Below are 19,222 nucleotides of genomic sequence, written 5' to 3' on the forward strand. Positions count from 1 at the left end.
GGTATCAGGAATGGGGTATTACTATAAGAAGTCTGACCATTCTGCTTATTGGCAAAATGTTTACTTTAGGATTTTGGATTAAGAAATAAGTTCAATGCTTTAAGTGGGCCTTAATGGGCTGCATTAGTCAGACCACATAACACAGTGGTATTGAGTGCTATTTAGATTGTGAAGGCCTAACTCAAGTGTTTTCAAAGGAAAAAAATATTAGTAAATGACCCGAAATTATTCTTGCTGTATTTTGGTGAAGAATGTGGGGGCTTTCTGCCTTTCATAAAATAAAATAAAATAAAATAAAATAAAATAAAATAAAATAAAACAGATCTGCCTGAGGCTAAATTGAAGAGTGTCTAATTAATGCCATTGGCTGAGAAGATTCCATTCCAAGACATTCTATTATTGACTGTGTCATGAGGTTATTAATGTCAAACGTATGCCGGCCTATAATAAAAAGGATTAAACTGGGCAAGGAACATTACCAAATTCAGTTTGAAGAGAAAAGGAGCACTGTGGATTGTAACGGAGCGCAGGGCGATAGAAAGTTTAAAGAGAATCCTGATGCTAGATGGACTAAATGGAGCGATGACCTCAGGACAAAACAGCACCCATTAAGCTTCTACCATGTGTGTGCAAAGGACTTAAAGAAAAGTTTACACAGTGAAGAAACCATCACAACAAAAAGTTGATGCAGGTCCAATTGAACAAAGGGCCATGTTCCAGCCTTGGCAGGCAGCAGACTTTGGAATCTTTTGCCATGTGGATCCTACTCCAGAGTCCAGGATATAAGAAAGGAGTTATGAAACCTCTCTCCACATCTAAGGAAATCTGTTGAAGCCAGGCGTGTGTCAGCAATATCTCTGTGTGGACGCCCAAAGAGGCCATGGTGTGCAACTGTGAAAGTGAAGTCTCAATCTAGATGGTGGCACAAGGTGAGGGAAACACCTGTTGCTGTGAGCACAGTGTTGGATGAGTCCAGGACAGAGAGAGAAGTGTGTTGCAGTCAGCAAGCTGAAAGAATGGGAAACATAAAGAACAATTTGACATTAGACATAACGATACAGAATTTGAAGTTTATCCACGTTGGTTTTCAGTCTTGCTTTGGTCCGTATTTCCTCACCATGTGCCCTTTCCTCCCTTTTGGAATGGTAATATATATTCTGTTGTGCTCCATTTTATGTTTTAAGTATCTGATGCCTTTTAATTTTGATTATATAGGGTAGCGCAATTTAAGAGATTGCATCGAGTCTCAGAAGAGATCTTGAATTTTGGACCTTGAAACATTGTAGAGACTGTTAGGAACTATGGGGATTTTTGAAGTTAGCTTGAAAGAATTTTTTTTTTGCATTATGATATGGAAACAAGTCTATGGGAGCCGGGGAGTAGAATGTGGTAGATTGAAGCACTTGCTGAAAGGAGTCTGGTCTAGCGGTTCCCCCGAAAATCTCTGTCAGAGCCCAACCAATACAGATGCAGATGCTCACAGGCAACCATCAGACTGAGCATGGGGACCCTAAGGGAAGAGTTAGGGGAAGGACTGAAGGAGCTGAAGGGGATTGCAACCCCATAGGGAAAAAAATAACAGTATCAACCAACCAGACTCCCAGAGCTCCCAGGGACTAAACTACCAACCAAAGAATATACATGGAGGGATCCCAGGCTCCAGCTGCATATGAAGCAGAGAATGGCCTTATCTGGCATCAATGGGAGGGGAGGCCCTTGGTCCTGTGGAAGCTTGATGTCCCAGTATAAAGGGATGCTAGGGTGGTGAGGTAGACGTGGGTGGGTGGGAGAGCACCCTCATAGAGGAAGGGAGGGGCGGGAGGAAGAGGGAGCCTGTTGAGTGGAAACAGGGAGTGGGGGACAAAAAATTGAAATATAAAAAATTAAAATAACCAATAAAAAGTAAAGGGAATGGAACCCATGGGCTCAAATATTTTTGGATACTTGATCGCTATGGAGTGGTTCTACTTAAGAGGGATTAGGTGATGTGGCTTTGTTAGTGTAGGTGTGTCCTTGTGGGAGAAAAGTGTCACTGCGTGTGGGATTTGGGATTTCAAGAGTACAAGTAAGTCCCAGTGTCTGTCTCTCCCTGCTGTCTACAGATCCACTGGTAGAACCCTCAACTCTTCCAATTCCACATCTGCCTCTGCACTGCTAAACTCCATACCACCAGATAAGGAAGTGAAGCTCTGAAGCCAGCCACAGCCAAAGGCTTTCCTTTGTAAGAGTTGCCAAAGTCAAGGTGCGTCTTCACAGCAGCAGAACACTGAATAAACAACTTTGAACTTCAGCTCCAAGGGATGTGTGCCCTCCAGGCTTCTGAGGTCAACTGAACTCTTGCACACACACACACACACACACACACACACACACACACACACAACACACACACACACACACACACACACACACACACACACCATACACACACACGCCTAATGCACACACACACACACACACTATATATATATATATATATATATATATATATATATATATATATATACACACACACACACATACACACACCACAACACAACACACCTTATGAAGAAAAAATGGGCCTTTTAAAATAAAATAATAAACCCAAATTTTATTAATCTGTTTTCAGGAACAGTAAAAGAATGTTTCTGCGTGATTAGTCACAGAGAAGCTTTGTGGAAAGTCTTCATTTAAAATCGTAAAATCAAATAGGTCAGGCTTCCAAAAGTCAAATAGCTATTGCTAGTGAACATTTAAAGCTATTTCCAAGCATCCCATTTTTAGCTTGCTGTGTAGGCATCGTTCGTCCAATTGTTTATTTTTATATAAATAGAATTGTTAATGCATGTGACGAATATAACAGAAATCGAATTTTCTGGAAAAAATAGGTTTATTTTGTCTTTTCTAACAAAAATATTTATGAACTTTGTACTTGTTTAGCTAACAATGATGCATCCTTATCTTTAAAAAAAGTTAACGCTTTTAATATAACTGGCAAAATTATCCCCTCTTCCTTTATTCCAATCTCTATTTGAACTCTATCTTAATGCTGTGCAAGAGAGGCGAAACAACACGTTCAGGTCGAGCTTGTTTACATTACATTCCTGTGTGTGTATGTAATTTGCAGGGGTTTATCATTGTAAAATGTCATCAGGTGAGAGGTGTAAGAGGCTGATTCCTCAACCTTTCCCAGATCTTTAAAATAGATATATGTGTCTATCAATATATACTCAGCGAGTCCTAATGGAAGTGATGTGTTGGGCACTATAAAGGCTGGCAAGGAGTTTATTATTGTTATTGCTCCTGTGATGCATCCTAATGGCGCCTTTCCTCACTGCATACAATAAAATGTGTTCCACTGTGTTTTACTTTCTTGCTGGCACATCTATATCATCAACGTATTCTCCTCAGAAGCAGAGTTATATCTCTATTATGTCTTGTATTTCTAGCAGCTTACTCGGAGCCTGGCTTAGAGCAAGTGCTGAATGGACTGTGTTGTGTGATAGAGCACCTCTCACATGACAATTAGATTTTTTACGGTAGAATCTTAGGGTTTAGAGGAACACATTTAGCATCTGCTTAAAGCAGTCTAAGGCAGCGCAGGCAACGTGCTCAGTGACTAGCATAGAACATCGAGTCGAGTGGGTAGGTTGGTTTTATTACATTTGAATGTATAATTTGTAAATGATGTGAAATTACATAATTATATAAAACTGAAAATTTCAGTCCTCTTCCTAAGGAAATCAAGTACTAGATCTATTAAAAGTTAAAATGATTCACTAGAAAGAACAAAGGCAGATGTGTTCACACGTTAGTATAAAGTACTGTATTATTTTCAATCCCACATTCACTCTTTTCCTTGCTATTAACCACAGTAGCTAAATATACCACACTTCTTTTAGGTTCAACATCTAAGGCTTAAAGAAACTTGTTCATTTTACAAATCGAATCAAATTATATCTAATGTCAAATTCAATTCTTTGTAATATGCATAGTTATGAAAATGCTTTCATAAGAATTTGGGATAATACGACTTTTAATATTCTATTTAGATGATCACAATCTGGACTTAACATTGTTAACTAGGATTGTTTCAATCCATTTATATACAGATGAGTACATCCACATGTAATATCAGTGTAGGAATTTTCATAAATTCCGTGGTCAGAAGTGTAAAATCTATGAGGAGTAGGGGAAGAGTAATCATAATATATTGTATGAAAAAATTATTTGTGGTCTAAGAAAAAATATACTTTAACTTTCATCACTTCAATGCAGATTTCAACATTCAATGTTTTGAATGCTAAGAACTAATAATCTCTCCTTTGAACTATCTGGAATTGTGTTTCCCTTGAGCTAAATACAAATGCTATCAATCATCTTAAGACATTGAAGCATATTTTTTAAAGATTGATGGCCCTATTAGCTTAATTTTCAATGCATACTCAAAAACAGAGCATTCTTAAGGTTGAATAGACCGGCCCTTCACACTGTGGTCAGATTTATCTTCCTTTCTGCTGTTAGGCTCTACAACAGCTTAGATCTTTGTTTTATGCATTAATCAAGAATGTACATCCTATTGGAAATACAGTCTGTTCACCACTAATTGGGGTTAGTCTTTCTAAAAGCTACCAATAGTAGAATTGAATGTGGATCTCAGCGACAGTTATCTTCTCTGAAATGTCTCAAAAATCAGATTTTGAGTTAAATACTCACTACTTGACAAAAAATAAAACGGTACTACTCCATGTTGACAATACATTTTAAACTGATTTAACAATTATTGGGTTCTTGTAGCTGTTTCTCTAGGGATGGGTCCCAGTACAATTTTCCCCAACATTCTTGCAATGTCAACTGGTTTTGTTTACTCTACTACGTTATTGGCACTTCACTGGGGCAGCTTCACTGTCATAGAAGAAGGTACTATCTCACAGAAGAATTCTGTCTTACAACTTTCTCTCTCTCACTTCCTCAATGTTTCCTGATCGTTAAGTGCAGATATTGTACTGTAGATCTATCAATTTGGATTGTGTGATAATATCCCTAGTTATTTTGTGCATTTAGATTACATGTGGTTTACTGTAATGCTCATCTGTTAGTGCTGAAATGGAGTTTCTTTGATGAAGTGTGATATATGCACCGATTTATTGGTATAAGAATAATTCCATTAGGAATTACATTAGAGGAGGAGGAGGAGGAAGAGGAAGAGGAAGAAGGGGAGGAGGAGGAGGAAGAAGAAGGGGAGGAGGAGAAGAGAGGAGGAGGGAGGAAGAGAACGAGAAGAGGAGGAGGAGGAGGAGGAGGAGGAAGAAGAAGGAGGAGGAGAAGAGAAGGAGGAGGAGGAAGAAGAAGAAGGGGAGGAGGAGAAGAGAAGGAGGAGGAGGAGAACGAGGAGAAGGAGGAGGAGGAGGAGGAGGAGGAGGAGGAGGAGGAGGAAGAAGAAGGGGAGGAGGAGAAGAGAAGGAGGAGGAGGAATAATTAAGTTTTCAGGTCTGTGACCTCTACAGCTCCAGGAAGCAAGATAGGTATATAGCATTATTTTACTACTATTGGGGGGTTGTCTTAAATCTATTTAGGCAGCTGTTGCTAATCCCTCAGATAAAAGTATAACTCTGTCATCATTTTGTAAACATGTTCCCAGCCCACTCTGTGTTTGGTTTATAGACCTTACAACCGAGTGGAGGTTCAAACTTCTCTCTCCTTTGTCAGTTTGAATAGCACATTCATTCTAATACTATATAAGCTGATTCTTAGAAATGACAATTTTGGGTCAGTTTCATGCCAATTACTCTAAATCCTGAGTAACTTATGACAGATCTTCAACATTAGGACCTCACCTTTAAATTCTTTGAGGGAATTGAGAAGAGCACCCATCATTAGTCTATATTATTTTGAGATTCTCTTGGACTACTCTGACCCATATTTCTAGAGGATGTTTCTTTCTCATGAATGGTGCTAGAGGTTTTTATTTATTTTGTTGTTGTTGTTGTTGTTGTTGTTGTTGCTGTTGTTTTGGGGTAGTCCATTGACCTGAACTGGGAGCATTATCAACCCAAGTGCACATCTTTAAATTATGCATATATGCATATATTAACATGGATTACATGTAGTTTTAGATAACTGTAAAATAATAATTCTTCATGTCTTTTTCAAGAACTACAAGCAATTAACAACTCTTTTTTTTAACAACTCTTGATAAATGAATAATTAGTCTTCACGAGGGATTAGCTCCTGAGTGCTTATCTAATATCAAGTGGTCAACCCTAGAAACACACTTTCAGGCAACAATGATGGGAGTCTTGTGATATATATATATATATATATATATATATATCGTGATTGTAAAATTTACCAAAAATTATCTGTCAGCATCCCTTAGAAATAACCTTTCTTTCTTTTCTTGTAAATAACTTTTCAAGCATTGAATGCGAATCTCTACACTATGTGATGCATATTTATTATAATTTCCCAAGATCAAAGAAAAATATTTGAAATTTTAGGAACTCACTCTATAGAGCAGATTGGCCTCAAACTCAGAGATCTATATTTCTCTCCCTCTTGAATGCTAGGATTAAAGACACTTGTCACTGCTGCTTGGCAATATATTGGAATTTTGGTTTTTAAACTATATATACATATATATATATATATATAGTTGTAATATAATATAGTGGTTACAACAGTGGTAAAAGAACAGGAAATTGTGAATTCTAGGGAGAGAGAGTGGGTCATGGGAGAAACATGGGAGGGAAAAGCAAAAACCATGTAGCTTCATGATTTTGTTTTTAAGAAGATATAATACCTCTTCTTAAAGAAAACCCTGAACATATATAGAATAAAATATAAAATTGTTTTTAAACTTACAATCTACCCCAGTAGTGCTGTTCTTAAAATTTTATATATTTTTCTTTAATCATGGGAAATTGTAATAAATATGTATCACATAATGTAGAGATTCGCATTCAATGCTTGAAAAGCTATTTGCAAGAAAAGAAAGAAAGGTTATTTCGAAGGGATGCTGACAGACTTCCTTTTTGGTAAATTTTACAATCACCATAATTTTTATATTTTTGGGGGGAGTGGGAAATTTCTTCTGAGACCCAGTTTCACTGTATAGCTCTGGCTGTCCTAGAACTCACTCTGTAGAGCAGACTGGCCTCAAACAGAGAGATCTATGTTTCTCTCCCTCTCGAATGCTAGGATTAAGACACATGTCACTGCTGCTTGGCAATATATTGGAATTTTGGTTTTTAAACAAGATCCATTTTTAGTTCATCGAAACATGATTTTTTTTGTAGACTTTTTTTTATTATACTTGAAAATTTGCATTTTCTTTTTTAAAATAGGTTTACTGTTTATTTAACATTAAATTTTACAGAATTCTTATACTGTAGGAACCATGCCTGAGAACCCAAAGAAAGAAATGGTGCAATGGACAGCCTCATCCACTCAGACGGTGTATTAAAACGTGATACATATGCCTTTTGATAATTTTGCAATCTTAAAAAATTATAACAAGACTTGGCATTTACATCTGCTGAAAGTCTTCAGCGTTCCAGTACAGAATGCCATTAAACAAACCTCATCATATGTCTCTGTTCACAAACAGAATTTGTGTGAGAACTGGGGTAAATTTTACTTTAAGGGAAGTGTGCTGCTCAAAGTATGAGATTAGTTGTTGAGGTTTCTGGTACCCAAATTAAGCCTTCAGTTTAACTAAGAATCTCAAGCTTCTAATAACCCAACCTCCTCCTGGCTGGCTTAGATCAGTCTGTTAGGAGACACTGGCCTACACCTACTTCCCACACTGCTACACTAATCCAGTGACCCGCAAGACATGCTCTCAAGCTGGGAAAACTTCCCCTATTATCTGTTCTACTCCTGTCAGTAGTGAGCAAGTCTGAACTGTGTTTGGCAAAGACAACCACTTATAGAGAGAAACCTAGGCACTGCCATCATATCACAGCCAATTTAGAGCATGTTTACTACTAATGGATTGTTTCATTAGGTGGAAAGAAATTTAGCAGTAACCTGATCTAAGAGTCAAGTACTACTAGATAAATTGCAATTACTAACAACAGAAGTGCTACATTACTGGCTATCCCCCTGCCTCTCCAAGTGAATACTACAAACATAAGGTGAATGACAGGAGATGACTAGACAATGACTGGATCTACAGAATAACCCATAACCTTCAAATTTGGGTCACACACAAGAATTTATCAGATACCCTGCAAAATTCGCAACTTGGTGTTTTGTTCCTGTTGCTTTGAACTGTTAAGATCCAGGTCGGTGAAACCCTCTCCTTCTGAGCAGACACCACACTCTGTCCAAAGCAGTTCAATTCAGACCTGATTAGGAGGCTCAAGCAGCACCTGGAGTGGAGCGGATCCACTGTCCTTTACATGTGTCTAAGGCTATCTGGTTCCACCTAAGGATTGGCAAATTCATAGGGCATTTCACAACTCCAATGCTTCTTTCAGACTTTCACCACACAAGCAAATTTGCATTTTCATAGTCTGTGGGCTAGAACTTCAACACCTAGAACTGTCAGCTTTAATGGGAATTTGGACAATCTACAGATCCTCAGTTCTGTGTCTCCACATGCATGACCTTTGTCTAGCAATTCTAACATCAATTCTGATATGTTGCTAGATTTTGGTGCATCAAGATAGTATGCTTTTAAAAATAAAAGTTAAAATTTATTTTCTCCTTATTTCCTTATTATTGTTCAACTTTATACTTTCTTGACAGTTCAGGCGCTTCTGAAAAGCATGTGGACATGTCCCTCTAGGAAATTTCAGTGATTTGGGTCAGGAATCAAATGAGTGTTTAAACCAGAAAACAATGTTGGTAAATTTCATGCAATCCAACTGCCCAGGATCATGACCAAAGATCCTGTGAATTGGAAACATTTTGCTATTAAGTGTGAGGGCTTCATTATTGGAAAGAGACCTGTTTGCTGAAGAACATTCTCCCAAAGTTTATTTTCTGTAATGGGTACCAGTTATCTCTGTTGTGACAAATATCTACTGAACGATCCAAAGTGCGGAAGGATACACTTTATCTCATAGCTATGTTTCAGTAAATGACCTGCTTTCTCGTTATGGCCCTACGGTAAGACAGAATATCATGGTAGCAAGAAATTGTGAATAAGTAGATTATCTTATAGTGGACAGGAAGCAGAAAAGGAAGAGCTGAGTCATGGGACAAAAGACCTTTTTCCAGGATATATTCTCAGTGACCTATTAGCTAGGACTGTATACTGTCTCCTCCTTTCTACCTCCTCCAGGGATTCCAGCACATCTTGCAACAAATACTAGACAAAGTCATTGATTACCTAAAGCCAGCAAGATGCAGACTCACTCGGGCGATCATGCTAAGTCAATCTAAAGCCCAATACATGAGGGTATCTGAAGGAAATTTCATGCTAAAACCATTACAGCTATTGACATTACACATTGTACTTCATGCAGTATAGAGCTTGAAGTGGCTCAAGACCCCATATGAACAACAATGCCAACCAACCAGAGCTTCCAAGGACTAAACCACTACCCAAAGACTATACATGGACTGACGCTGGGCTCCAACCTCATAGGTAGCAATGAATAGCCTAGTAAGAGCACCAGTGGAAGGGGAAGCCCTTGGTCCTGCCAAGACTGAACCCCCAGTAAAGAGATTGTTGGGGGGAGGGTGGTAATGGGGGGAGGATGGGGAGGGGAAGCCCATATAGAAGAGGAGCAGGAGGGGTTAGGGGGATGTTGGCCAGGAAACCGGGAAGGGGAATAACAATAGAAATGTAAATAAATACTCAAGTTAATAAAGATAAAAAAATAAAAAATATATAGATTAATAGCATTCTAAAAAATGTATATCCTTGAGGATGAAGTGGGGAAAATAGTGTGAAATATTTTAGAGCCGTATATTCGAAGTGTTGCAAGTAATATTTACTGCCCCCAAAATGGAAGTAACTTCTAAATGAGCAGTCAACAAAGGAGGCTCCACTTGATTAAGTTACTATACTCCAAGTCATTTCTAAAGCCCATCAGTTTTTCACACTTGCCAAACTGGTAATTGAAAATAGATGGAGCAGGAATCAACCCACACAAATCTCATGTTTTTTTCAAGTGCCACTGATTAATGAGATTTATTCAGAGATTCGATATCGCTCTTGAATACTCAAAGCAAATATGAAAATTAGATCCATTGTTAAACATGTGTATGATAAATACAAAATCAAATTCTTCAGATGTAACTTTGGATCATTTTCAGCATTCATCTGATGTAAATTAACTTGAAATTTGATCAGAATTCATGTTTTCATCATACCCGGTACTGCTGATGTCCTGAATCAGAGATTGTAATTATGCTTGAACCATGCAGACATCGTTAGTGTGATTGCATTTGCTGGAACTCCAGGGCGTCTCTACGGTTCCGTTTATCTCTACATACAGCAGACAGGAAATAGATCATCTTGATCCTTTGAACAGTACTGAGTAATGATTCAGAGGATTTATATTTGCTGCAGAGGTACGTGATTTCTGTAAAAGGTGATTATTATCTAATGCAATTTTAATTTCAGGGATAATTTTATTCAATTCAAATATATAATAGAAAAAAGGAGATGTTTGTAAACTTCAATATTGTCCCAATATCTCATCATTTCTGTAAGAAATTAAATGCATATTTTTTAAACCATAAATGTGCAAAATATTTTTAAAGTCTCACTTAGAAATATAAACACACTAGATATTAAAAGAGATAAGTCTAATTTAAAACATATATATATATATGATAATAAAAATACCAACAATATTTTTAACATTTATCAGCAATTGTGTTTTTCTTTGGTTGTTATAATATATAAAATCAAAAATATGAATATATGTCATATTCAATTTCATGTGATTCCAGAATGGTTCCAACTAATTTCTGATCACCTTGAAGGGCTTAAAGATGACTAGTTTGTTCTATAAACCTTGAGGACTGAAAGTATGTCTGAGTACCAAATTAGAAGGTATTCACTATACGAAAAAAAAATATGGCTAAATAGGCCTCTGGTGATCATTTTGTATAATTTTTTGTCATCCAATTCTAATAAGACATGGTCAGTTCCTCTATAAATTTCATAGCTTGGAACTAAGTACATGATTATTTACAGTCAAATGACTTCAGTTTTTAGTCTCTTAAATTAAATTATTATTCCAATGTTTCTGCTCCTTGTTCTCATGAACTGCTTTCTTTCCCAATACTAGCACTCATAATTGGAGCCTTCTGAAGCCAAATGAGACTCTATCCCATATTTCAATTTACGTTCCTCATGTTCTATGTGGTTATGGCTTTAAAGCAAATGATTCTTTCCAGGAAAGAAGGTGTCATTTTCTCCAGACTTTAAAAAATTGCTTATCGTATGTAAAATAAGAACCACATAGATAGTATTATTACCTTCAAATGTCTTTTAATTTATTTCCCAACAGTGTATTATAGTGTTCAGTTATTTACATATTTTCCTAATGAAGGGCACTATTTACCTCACAGTGTTATTGACTGACTATTCAAATCAGGAGATTTGAGTGTTCCTGAGATCTATAATCAGATTTCCTACTCAGAAGTCATCTAAAAATCTTTGATTCAAACCTGACAAAGCAAGTGCCCCATTTAAACATTTTGCAACATTGAAGATATGTAGTAACACTGAACAGTTAGTAACATTGCAAATATTCTTAGACTATGATGGAAATTCTGTAGCTTTGTGTTTTGAACACATTAGGATTTTAACATATGGAGGTACAGCAGGAAAAGTGTTAGAGGATTAAAGGTTTATATTTGTTTCAAATCTTTCTAATTCTCTCCAGTGCCACCAATTATCTCAGTTTTAAAGGGAGAACCAGGAAAAGGTTTCAAACCCTTTGAATTGTGTCAGTGATAAGCCTGGATCCCCCATAACACTTTGCTTTTAGACAAAACCTAAAGCTTTATTCTATTCTTTTTGTTGTTGTTAAATGTACCTACTTATATCTACTTTATCTATACACTTCCAGGCAAGAATTGAGAAGTGTTTGCTATGAATATTAACTAAATCCACAGAACTATGAACCGTGGTTCATAGCAACAGCCATGTTCATACAGGGACCCAGAGACGGACCTGGTGAAGTTATTCTAGAAATGGGAAAAGCTGCACAAGAAGCTCCAGTGGCCAAGAAGTGGGGCTTCTGTATTATACTGAGTTGAAGCTGGGGTGGGACCCGGGGATTGTTGGATGGAGTGAATCAAGGGTTCAAAGTTGATGCCCTTGTGATCAAAGAGGCAGGTTAAGGCGATAAAGACACTGAATTATGCAATACTACTGAGAAACATGGAGATTTGAACCAGGATCGAGATTCAGTGCTGTAGTCCACAGTACTTGGGAGGCCAAAATAGAAAGAAAGTAGAAGGTTACCCTTGATGCAAAAGAATTTCCAGGTCAGTCTGTGGTAATTGGTGGGACCTTATCTTAAAGTTATAGGGTTGCTTACCTAGCAGGAATGAGGTCTTGGAACAAGCGAGTTCTGAAATAAAGGACCTTAAAGCATCGGCGAGCATGGCAATATAATATCCTCTGTGAAATATAGTCAGTAATACATGGTCAGATGTACATTGGCAAGTGTGAGGTGCGTCAGCTTAGGATCCTGTAATATGTGACAAATCACATCCAATGTCCTGATAGAAGGGTATGCCAGCATCCTGAGTCACCATTTCCTGAGCTCACACTACTGCTCTTGTCAGAGCACACTTTTGTGACACACCTAAACAATATTTTACTTTGAATTTGGATTAAATGTATTATGACACTTGAATCAGGCATAAATGTGGTTTAGGAAATTGAATATTGATTTATTTCTCTGTGGAGGGCTGTTTTGTATTATCTAAGTCCATCCATTAAAATATCTTTCCAGTACTTCCACAGAAAGTCATTTCAATAAATTTACCTCAAGTGTCAGTTTTGTCCAAATAGTGAGAAAAAATGTTATCCATACCAGGTAGACATTCTCTTTATACATTTTTATCTATGAAAATATTATTTGGAGAGGAATCATTGGATTTGTGTTCCTTTTGTCATTATTATTTCTATTATTATTTATTATTGTTGTTGTTGTTAACTCATTTTTTACATTCTAGTCATTATCCCCCTCCCAATATACCCTCTGCCCTCCCAAAGTTCCTAATCCCATCCCTCCTCCCCTGTCTCCAAGAGTCTGTCTCAACACTCTACCCCCACCCCAACTCCATCAGACCTCCCCACTCCCTGGGGCCTCAAGTCTCTCAAGGGTTAGGTGCATCTTCTCTCACTGAGGCCAGAACAGGCAGTCCTACAACTGATTAGAATTTGTGGGGCTGGAATGCTGTGCATCTAGAAGAGCAACTATAAGGCCAACACATGTCCAAGCCCTAGGAATTTATCTCATCCTATGGCCATCAAGATTCTGCTCTGGACCTTCTTGTCCTGGTGCATGTAAGCCTTATGACCGTCATGTCTGTCACCCTTGAGGTAGTCATGTAGCCTGGTGGCCAGGTGACAGTTTAAATTTCCTCTGTCCTTATAAGGACATGTCTAGCCATCGCCTGTTAGGAGCGATGCCCTTGAAACCCTCCATAATATTATGGTTAGAGTTAAGTATGACCGGGTTCATGGAAAATCCCCAGCCAGCTGTAGAAGACTAATACAAATCTGGTAGTCAGGATGAATATTGATATGATAAAGTTGTGACCTTGCTGAGAAATACATCTGACATCAGGATGCCCAATATGATAAACCTGTAACCTTTCTGAACAAACCAACATCCTGTTGACATCAGCTGACCACACGAATACTGTGTCCTTGGCCTGCGTAAATGTTTCTCACTCCCTTCCCCCTCTGTTACCCCTGTTATGGTATAAATTCAGGCTTGGGAAAAAATAAAATTGTCGCCTTGATCAGACTCTTGTCTTGGCGTCCTTTGCATCTCTTGTCCCCCATTCTCTTCCAGGTACTCTCTGCACCCTTGTTGACAATCACCTGGAATTCCTCTTCATGCAAATGAACCATTCCCAGCACCTGGCTGCAACCAATGAAGTACTCTTACCCCCAAACCTGCTACTCACAACACAAGAGCTATCTGTCTCCTCTACTGCCTTATTCAACACTTAACATTTGTGTTTATATGAATTATAACTTGATTATCATTCACACAACAACAAATCGCCACACATAAGCAAATATATACCATATTTCTCTTCCTGGGTCCGAGTTACCACACTCCTGATTCTTCTTTATTTTTTAGTTCCATACATTTACTTATGGATTTGATGGTTTTATTTTTTTAAATGACTAATTAATACCCCATCGTGTAGGAGTACTACATTTCTTTATCTATTCTTTTGTGGAAGGATATCTAGGTTGCTTTCAATTTCTGGCTATTATGAATGGAGCAGAAACAAACATGGCTGAGTTAGTCTCTGTGATAGGATGAAGCCTCTTTTGGGTAGATGTCTAAGAGTGATGTGGTAGAATCTATAGACCAGATCCCATCTTCCTGTGGGCAATGATTCCCATAGTGATTGGTCACCATTGCACTCCCACCAGTAATGGAAGAGCATCCTCCTTGCTCTGCAACCTCGCCAATAAGAGTTGTCACTCATTTTATCTCAGTCACTCTGATGGGATGAGATCGCAAAGGAATTTCACTTTGCTCTTTGCTAATGGCTAAAGATGTTTAACACCATTTTTCAGCGTTTCTCAGCCATTCGAGCTTTCCGTTTTGAGAATTATCTCTTTATATCTCTACCAAAAATTTAATTGGGTGGTTTGGTTTTTTTTGTAATATATAGTTTATAACTTATCCGTAAATTATGACATATTTTAGATATTAGCCATGCATAGACTCTAAACATATTTCCTATTTTATAAGCTGTCACTATTCCATATGACAGTGTCCTGTGACATGCAGTTTTTCAGATTCATGAGGTCTCATTTATTTTTAATGGTCGATCTGAGTAGACATGGGAGCAGTTCTTTTCAGGAAGCCTTTTCCTAGGCTAATGAATTCAGGGCTACTCCCACGTTCTCTTCTATCAGTCCAGTGTGTCTGGTTTCATGCTGAGGTGTTTTATGCATATGGAGTTGAGTTTTCTCCTTGGTGGTCAGTATGAATCTGTTTGCATTCTTGTACAAACTGCCATCCAGTTAGACCAGCACCATTTGTTAAAGATGCCCCCTCCACAATGTATATTTTATTTAAAAAAAGAAAAAAAAAGGATGTTCATTAATTGTGTGGGTTTATGTATATGTTTTCAATTCAAATTCATTTATCAGATTTTTTTCTGCTCAATTTATATTTTGTTGGGTTTGACATTTTTTTCTGTCCCTTATAATTAATTTTGGATAGGATTTTTTTCAATTTAATTGGTTGGATGGCAAGCTGGTACAACCACTCTGAAAAACACTATGTTGGTTGCATTACCCAAGTTCCCAGCTATACCTCTCCTGGGTATACACCCAAATGATTCACAGCAGCCTTATTTATAATAGTCAGAAGCTGGAAAGAACCCAATGCACTTCAACAGAGGAATGGATACAAAAAAGGTGGTACATCTACACAATGGAGTACTACTCAGCTATCAAAAACAATGACATCATGAAATTCATAAGCAAGTGGATGCAACTAGAAAATATCATCCTGAGTGAGGTAGCCCAATCACAAAAATGCACACATGGTATGCACTCACTGATATGTGGGTATTAGCCCAAAAGTTCAAATTGCCCAAGATACAATCCATAGACCCCATGAAGCTCAAGAGGACTACCAAAGTGTGTATGCTTCAATATCTCTTAAAAGAGAGAACAAAATATTCATAGGAGGGTATATGGAGACAAAGTTTGGAGCAGAGCCTGAAAGAATGGCCATTCAGAGCCATTCTTTCAACCCATATATAAATATATATCCACCAAAACCAGACAATATTGATGAAACCAAGAAGTGCATGGTGATAGGAGCCTAATATAGCCGTCTCATGAGAGATTCAGCCAGAGCATGAAAATTGAGGCAAATGCTAGCAGCAAACCAGTGAACTAAGAATGGGATCCCTGTTGGAGGAATTAGAGAAAGGACTGAAGGAGCTGAAGGGGCCTGCAACCTCATAAGAACAACAATGCCAACCAACCAGAACTCCCAGGGACTAAACCCCTACCCAGAGACTACACATGGACAGACCCATGGCTCCAACTGCATATGTAGCAGAAGATGGCCTTTTGGGTACCAATGGAAGGAGAAGCCCTTGGTCTTGCCAAGGTTGGACCCACTCCCCCACAGTGTAGGGAATTGTCAGGGTGGGAAGCAAGAAGGGGCAATGATTAGAAAGGGGGAACACCCTCATAGAAAAAGGGGAGGGGGATGGGATAGGAGGCATATGGACAGGAAACCGGGAAAGCAGATAACATTGGAAATGTAAATAAAAATATCCAATAAAAAAAAGAAAAAAAATTTAAAAAATTAAAAAAAGAAGAATATCTGAGGAAGCTCAGATATTGAAGCTAGCAATAATATTTGAAAGTAGGTATTATAAATATATCAGAAGAGTGGTTGCAAGTCATATTTAAGGAATTGAAAGCAAGTGCGATAATAGTTACTTATTTTGATGATTTGTATATGCTTGTGCTGGGAGTAGCACTGTTAGGATGTGTGACCTTGTTGGAGTAGGTGTGTCACAGTGTGCATGGGCTATAATATTCTATCCTAGCTGCCTGGAAGTCAGTCTTCCACTAGCAGCCTTCAGATGAAGATGTAGAACTCTCAGCTCTGCCTGCACCATGCCTGCCTGGATGCTGCCATGTTTCCCACCTTGATGATAATGGACTGAAACTCTGAACCTGTAAGCCAGCCCCAATTAAATGTTGTCCTTATAAGAAAAAAAAAAAAAAAGAAAAATATCTGTGACCAGTGTTTGTTACTTCTTACTATTTTGGTGTTTGTGGTGTGTGTGTGTGTGTGTGTGTGTGTGTGTGTGTGTGTGTGTGTGTGTGTGTGTGTGTGTGTATTGGTATTGCTTTTTCCTATTGGCTGGTCTAGGGTTATGTCTTCATTGTGTTTTCCTGGTGTTGGAGTTTTTTTCTAGCATCTTCTGTAGGTAGAATTTGTAATTACATATTATTTAATTTTAGTTTTTATCATGGAATGTCTTGCTTTCTCACTGTGTTGTGATTGAGTGATTTTATGGGTACAGTACACTGTGGTTTCATATGCTCTTTCTCAGATTCTGTGCAGTTCATGACTTCTGGCTTTTAGAGATGCCACAGTTAAGGAGTCAGTTGTTAATCTAATACATCTGCCTTTATATGCTACCAGTTCTTTTTGCCTTGTCCCTTTTAATAGTCTTTTATCATTCCATATGTTTAGTTTTCATGTTATTATGTGCTGAAAGGACTTTCATTTTTGGTCCAGTTTATGTGGTGTTTATGCTTCCTCTACCTAATTTGAGTTTGCTTCTTTAGATTAAGGAAATTTTGTTCCATAATTTTATAATTTCATTGGCTTTTACCTGAGTTTCTTCTCCTTCTTTTATTTTTACTTTTCTTAGATTCAGTTTTGAAAATGTTCCCAATTTCCTGAATGTTTTGGGCCAGCATTCCTTTTCTTTCTGATTTAACAGTTTCCTTGACCAAAGTATCCGTGTCTTTCATTGTGCCTTCAACGCTTGACATTCTATTTTTCATGTCTTGTATTCTGTTGGCAATCCTTTCTTCTGAGGTTCCTCTTCCAGTTCTTATGACTTTTGTTCTCATATTTCCTCCAGATTATATTGTATTTATTGATTCTATTTTCAATTTTAATTCTTGAGCTCTTTTATTCATTTCCTTACACTTTATTTTTCTGGAGGAGTCATTCATTTCTTCTTTAAGGACCACATGTATACTGGCTATATCCAATCTTTCTCTTGTGTTCTGCTATGTTGCAATACTCAGGGTCTGTTGTGGTGAGACTGCAGAGATCTAGTCTGCATATCATATCCTCCTATTATTGATTTTGTTTTTATGCTTGGGTCTAGGCATCTGAGTTTGAGAAGATTTTAATTCTAGGAGTTAATGTCTGCTTCTATCTCTGTTGGGTGTTTGGTTTCTGCTGTCATCACTGGTTCTTAGCGGAGTTTGGTAGCTGTGTGTTGCCTGCTAAGAAATTCTTTTGATATCTCAGTGTGGTCATTGGATGCTCTATATAAAATATGTTTCTAGGTATTGAGAACTGACGATCGAAATAGAGATGGACTAGTCGTAGGGGAGCTGAAGGGGTGCACAAGAGAGAGAGAAGCAAAGAGGTCCACTAGGAACTTCACAGTTCTATAGGGCTGGTTCATAATGTCAAGGCGAGAACACACCAGTGATCTACTACAGATCTGTGGATGAGACTTGGGAACTGGATTTTGAGGAGCAGAGGAAGAAGTGAAAATCTGTGGTTAGCTTGCCCTACCTGCTTCCCTGGCATACTATTTTCTAGAACTATCACATACATTTACTTAAAATTCAAAGTCTCTAAGTTGTTAAAATTGAAAGTCTCCCTTTTTCAAATATAGTTTTAACACAGCTATCCAAAAACATACATGCTGAATGTGAAATTTTCAAGTTCTATGATACACACTTAATATTTAGCTAATTGATATTATGTATAATTTTACCGCCTCTTTTCTCACTAGTGGATTGATTTAAATATTTCTAATTAAAATTTCATGGACATATGTGCATAGCAAAGTAATAAGAGAAACACAACAACTAGTGTAACTGTATATAAATTGATTACTTCTAACATTTTATTTCATCCTATAATCATGATAACAATTATTCACTTTAAATGAGACCCAGAGAACTGACAGATTTGTGAATGTAATGACGTGAAATGAGTAGAATCACATCCCTCCCATGATTTTCTGGAAACCTTTCCCTCACTAAATTCCAACTTTGTTTGTTGAATGTAAATTCAATGTATTAAACACTTTGTATAAGAGAATCTGAACATGGAAATTGAGTCACAGTAAAGATATGGCACAGAGTCAGGAATTGTTCTCTCCAACTTACAGGGTGATGACCACTCCACCAGGACAAAGAAGAGTCGAGGATATTACCCAGAGTCTCCTCACCAAAAAAATCCGGTTAGCATTATTTATTTCAGAATTTGAGCTTTCAAAAGTGAAAGCATAACATTTTTTATCCTACTGTTTATAGGACTTTGATATA

Source organism: Rattus rattus, chromosome 12, assembly GCF_011064425.1.
Source record: "Rattus rattus isolate New Zealand chromosome 12, Rrattus_CSIRO_v1, whole genome shotgun sequence".
NCBI lineage: Eukaryota > Metazoa > Chordata > Mammalia > Rodentia > Muridae > Rattus > Rattus rattus.